This window comes from Bubalus kerabau, chromosome 22, assembly GCF_029407905.1.
Source record: "Bubalus kerabau isolate K-KA32 ecotype Philippines breed swamp buffalo chromosome 22, PCC_UOA_SB_1v2, whole genome shotgun sequence".
NCBI lineage: Eukaryota > Metazoa > Chordata > Mammalia > Artiodactyla > Bovidae > Bubalus > Bubalus kerabau.
Window position 1 is genome coordinate 44,980,320 of NC_073645.1, and position 6,070 is coordinate 44,986,389.

A 6,070-nucleotide genomic window follows, 5' to 3' on the forward strand; every position below is an offset into this window, starting at 1 on the left:
TATGTTTTCTTTCTTATTTCCATATCATGTAACATAAGATGTACTGACTTTATGTCAGTGTTTAGTATTTAATTTTACATAGTATTTATGTTCTAGGCTTCCCAGGTGGCTCAGTGGTAAAGAATCCATTTGCCTAGCAGGAGACTCAGGTTCGATTGCTGGGTTGGGAATATCCTCTGGAGAAGGAGATAGCAACACACTCCAGTATTCTTGCCTGGGAAATCCCATGGACAGAGGAGCCTGGCGGGCTACGGTCTGTGGGGTTGCAGAGTTGGACACAACTTAGCAACTAAACAACAACAAATATCCTATTCTGCTTCTCTGGAGAATCCTAATAGAGTTGGATAGGACATGAAAAGCACTTGCAAACTAAAGCATTTTTAATAACATGAAAAGTGAACAAATCCCCTTCCTTCATCTCAGGGCTTCCCTAGTGGGTCAGACAATAAAGAATCTGCCTGCAACTCAGGAGACCCAGGTTTGGTCCCTGCATCAGGAAGATCCCCTGGAGAAGGGAGTGGCTACCAGCTCCGGTATTCTTGCCTGGAGAATCCCATGGACAGAGGAGCCTTGGGATCGCAAAGAGTCCGGCAGGACAGAGCAACTAACAGTTGCCTTCATCTCAGTGTATATTTATTTTCTTGAGCACCTTCTGGATTTAAAATAGTGGATTCAGCAAGACAAAGTACAGATACAGAAGCTTTGGTTCCTGAATTCAAGTATCTGTTCAGGGTGCAAAATCATGCACTGGAAACTGGAAACCTGTAGGTCAAACAAGATTCAGAATCTGTTAGAGGCACAGCAAAGGGCATGGAGGCAGCAGAGGAACAATTAATGGGGGGATGGGGCGGACAGGTGAGAGCCTCGGGAGGCTTTTAGGAGAGAAGACATTAGCATTTGAACAAGTGGAGGAAGAGATGGAGAGAAGGCCCAGGCTGAGGTGTGAAGCTGGCTGGCTGGAAGAGTGAGCTGGGCTGAGACAGAGATGGTGTCAGAGGCCATGCTAAGGGGCGTGGCTTCATCCTACCTTAGTGCCTCCCCCACTGAGTTGAGGGTAGATCTGTTAGGGGAACCACTGAGTTATCTTACAAAACAGGAGACCCTGGTAAGGAACACGGAAATAACAAGCTACCACCAACTGGAAGAATTCAGGAAAGGTCAAAAGGAGAGAGGAGGGACCTCCCTGGTGGTCCAGTGGCTAAGATTCTGAACTCCCGATGCAGGGGCCCGGGTTCAAACCCTGGTCCAGGAAGTATATCCCACATGCCACTAAGACTGGGCACAGGCAAATTAATTAAAAAGACCGAGGAGTGTCTAAAGCTTAAGACATCTTCAGACCTTGTAAAAGCTCATTTTTTTCTTTTCCATGTTAAGCTGAACAAATCACTTGACTATTTTATCATTTAAGATTAGGTGTGGCTATAACAAAATTTCAAATAACAGTGGCTTGAACAAGTAAGAATTTGATTTCTCTTCTCTTCAAGATGTCCAGCAGCAAGCGGTCAGGCTGGCTGTCTTTGCCACGTCAGGGGCCATGTTACTCTATGTGGGTTATTTCCCCGAAGTCACAGCATTGTCCAAGGTGACTGCTGGTTCTCTAACCTTCATGTTTAAATTCTAGAGAAGAAGAAGGTTGAGAAAAGCTGTACCTTCCATTTCTCTTTAAATCCCCTGTGCTAGATATGACATGGTCTCAATTAGCCACAAGGGAAGCTCAGAAATGTCGTTTTTATTCCAATTGAGAATGTGTACTTGAATTTTGCTAAGTCAGTAGATATCAAGTGTTCTCACCATACACACACACAGAAACACACACACACACACAAATGGTAGCCATGTGAGTGGTAGCTATGTCAATCAACTTGATTTTGGTAACCATTTCATGATGTACACATACTAAAACATCATGTGGTATACCTTACATATATAAAATTTTTATTTGTTAATTCTACCTCAATAAATAATACTTACTGGGATTTCCTTGGGGTCCACTGGTTGAGACTTTGCCTTCCAATGCAGGGGGTGCAAGTTCAATCCTTGGTCAGGGAACTAAGATTCCACATGCCTCATAACCAAGGAACCAAAGCATAGAAGGGAAGTAGTATTGTAGCACATTTAATAAAGACTTTAAAAATGGTCCACATCAAAACAAAAAATAAAAAACTTTAAAAAGTGTTCAGTTCAGTTGCTCAGTTGTGTCTGACTCTGCGACCCTGTGGACTGCAGGCCTCCCTGTCCATCACCAACTCCTGGAGTTTACCCAAACTCATGTCCATTGAGTTGGTGATGCCATCCAACCATCACATCCTCTGTCGTCCCCTTCTCCTCCCACCTTCAATCTTTCCCAGCATCAGGGTCTTTTCAAATGAGTCAGTTCTTATCAGTGGCCAAAGTATTGGGAGTTTCAATTTCAACATCAGTTCTTCCAATGAACACTCAGGACTGATCTCCTTTAGGATGGACTGGTTGGATCTCCTTGCAGTGCAAGGGACTCTCAAGAGTCTTCTCCAACACCACAGTTCAAAAGCATCAATTCTTTGGTGCTCAGCTTTCTTTAGAGTCCAACTCTCACATCCATACATGACCACTGGAAAAACCATAGCATCGATGGACCTTTGTTGGCAAAGTAATGTCTCTGCTTTTTAATATGCTGTCTAGGTTGGTCATAGCTTTCCTTCCAAGGAGTCTTTTAATTTCATGGCTGCAGTCGCCATCTGCAGTGATTTTGGAGACCAAAAAAAAGTCTGACACTGTTTCCACTGTTTCCCCATCTATTTGCCATGAAGTGATGGGACTGGATGCCATGATCTTTGTTTTCTGAATGTTGAGCTTTACGCCAACTTTTTCACTCTCTTCTTTCACTTTCCTCAAGAGCCTCTTTAGTTCTTCACTTTCTGCCATAAGGGTGGTGTCATCTGCATATCTGAGGTTATTGATACTTCTCCCGGCAATCTTGATTCCAGCTTGTGCTTCTTCCAGCCCAGGGTTTCTCATGATGTACTCTGCAAAGAAGTTAAATAAGCAGGGTAACAATATACAGCTTTGACGTACTCCTTTTCCTATTTGGAACCAGTCTGTTGTTCCATGTTCAGTTCTAACTGTTGCTTCCTGACCTGCATACAGGTTTCTCAAGAGGCAGGTAAAAAGTGTTATTTTTACTAAATACTATTTGTATAAGTATATCCCCCATCAGCCAGAGAGAAGAAAGAAAAATAGAGACTTCCGTGGTAGTCCAGCGGTTAAGACTTCGCCTTGCAATGCAGGGGGTGTGGGTTCAATCCCTGGTCAAGGAACTAAGATCCCACATACCTGTAAACCAAAAAACCAAAACATAAGAAACAGAAACAAAATTGTAACAAATTCAATAAAGACTTTAAAAAGAAAGCAAGATAAAAGTTAACCGTTAAGATTCCATGATGAAGTATGTGTTCATTCACATTCAGTTAATTTCTTTTAAAAACTGTCCTCCTTCAGGCTCTAAGAAATTTTTCCTCTTTGTGAACCCTGTGTCACAATGTCATACATGTGTTCTCCCCAGAGCTTCACACTGAGGACATAAAGTCCTGATAGCTAACCCTGTGATGGGGGAAACACGGTTCACTTCTAGCAACGTGGCCGAGTGGGGATCTCCCGGTGGGGAGCGGAAACCCACAAAGCCCTGATCCTGAAACTCAGCCCCAGTGAGGACGGCACCTGGACAATAAGAGAGCAGAAAACAACACATCAGAATCATCTTCCCCCACTTTCAGCAAGTGGAGACTTTGATCTCTGAACAAGGAAGGCTGAAGTCTCTGCCCACACTGAAAAATCTGTTAGTCAGCTGCTTATAGATGATGATGATGGGCATGGCTGATAAGTCACTGACTGATGGCTGCGCCCCCAGCTCGAGCTCACAGGGTGCTTGAGAACTTGTCTCGGATCATTCTGTTTATAAATGGGATGACCATTTACAGAGTTAGTAGCCAGCTAGTCTAGTTCCAGATTCTTGTCCCCAAGACACTGAACTTCTAGTTCTGGGCTTTTCTGTGCATTGTAATCAGCAGGGGAGCTTCCCAAAACCTAGACCTATGAGCTGAACACCCTAGACTCAGATCACAATCTCCAGGGGTGGGACCCAAGAGCCAGTGAATTATTTTTAACCTTTTATTTTGAAATAAATATACATCTACAGGTGGTTTTGGTTTTTCTGTTTTTTTCCTTTTTGTAAGTGCCCAGGTGATCTCAGTGTGAGGCCAAGCTGAGAACAGGGCACTAAACTACAAGACTGTCTCAAGGTTTCATGAGAACTGCCTCAGTTAATCTTCTCAACAGCCTTCTCTCAGGGGCAGATGTGATCTAATTCCCAGTCAGTGGCTAAGAAAGTCCAGTGTGCTCTGCTCCCTCGCTCAGCTGTGTCCGATCCTTTGCAACCCCATGGACTGTAGCCCCTAGGCTCCGCTGTCTGTTGAATTTTCCAGGCTCCAATACTGGAATGGGTTGCCATTTCCTACTCTAGGGGATCTTCCTGACCCAGGCATAGAACCCGCATCTCTTGTATCACCTACGTTGGCAGGCAGGTTCTTTACCAGCTGAGCCACTGGAGAAGCCTGAGAAAGTCCAGAGAAGTCACTTAATGTGACCAAAGGCGCACACTAATGGAAGGCGGAGAGCAATTGACTCCAAGCAACGTAGCTCCAGAGCCTGTACTCTTCCTTACCCTGTCCCAGTGGTTCTGAAACTGGACAGAGTATCAGAAGCATTTGCAGAGTTACTAAAAGCATAATTGCTGTGCTCTACCACACCCCCAATTTGATGACTCAAACAGGGTGCGTGGGGCCTGAGAATGTGCACAGGTAACAACTTCCCAGGAGATACTGATGCTGCCACACGTTGAGAATCACAGCCCTACACCACTGACATAGGACTGCCTTCTCTTTAACCCTCAAGGAAATAAAAGAGAAGCGGGGCTTTCAAATTGCCTGGAATTCTAGGGTTATTAAGAATCATATGACTTCCCTGGTGGTACAGTGGATAGGAACCCATGCACAGGGTATATGGGTTCAATCCCTGGTCTGGGGAAGATTCCACATGTGGAGCAACCAAGACCACACGCCACGACGACTGAGCCTGTGTGCCCTGGAGCCTGTGCTCTGCAACAAGAGAAACCACTGCAATGAGAAGCCTGCGCATCACAATTAGAGAACAGCCCACGTGCAGCAGTGAAGATTCAGCGTAGCCAAAGATAGGGAAGAGGGAGATTAGCATTTAATTGTCACCTCCTGTGTGCCAGACCTGTACTAGCTGCTTCATGTTCAGAGTATTATAAACTCATACAAGATGGAAGCTGTGATATTCCCATTTTACAGAAGGGAAAACTGAGGTTATTAATATTGAATCCCTCATGCAAAGTTAGACAGCAGTTAAATGACCAAGAAGGAAGAACTCAGATTTATCTATCCTGGTGTTTTTTCCTCTACATCATCATGGACACATGTTCTCCAAGAACACTTAGAAAATGTCATAATGGTAGAATACTGAAACCCTGGGCTGCTGTCCAATGCAGGGCATGGGACTGCCTTTAAGAAGGAGGAAGTATGATGTGAGGGCAGGAAGGGACAACGAGGAAGATGCTGTATTTGCTTTCCCTTAAGAGATGAGTCACTTCACCTTTCAATAGCCATGGATTTCAAATGTCAAAGGAGATCAATTCAAAATAAGAAGGTTCTACAGCAAAATCTACATGGGCACCTGGAACAGAGGATGGAGACAAGGAGAAGGAAAGGAGTCCTGGATTCCAGGCCCATCTTCCCCACATTTTTTTATGAGAGAGATTTCGGTGTCTACAAAGTGGAAAATTCAGTTGAAGAATATTTGATATCAGCTCTTTTCAGTCTTGAACCTTTATATATCTTTTTGATATGACCATATTTCTGTTTCAGATGTAATCAAGGTGAGACTTGTAATATGAATCACATATCTGGAAGGAGGCATTTTTAAAAATAATTTTAATTTTTGGCTTTGCTGGGTTTTTGTTGCTGCATGGGCTCTTCTCTAGTTGCGGCGAGTGGGCTTCTCAATGTGGTGGCTTCTC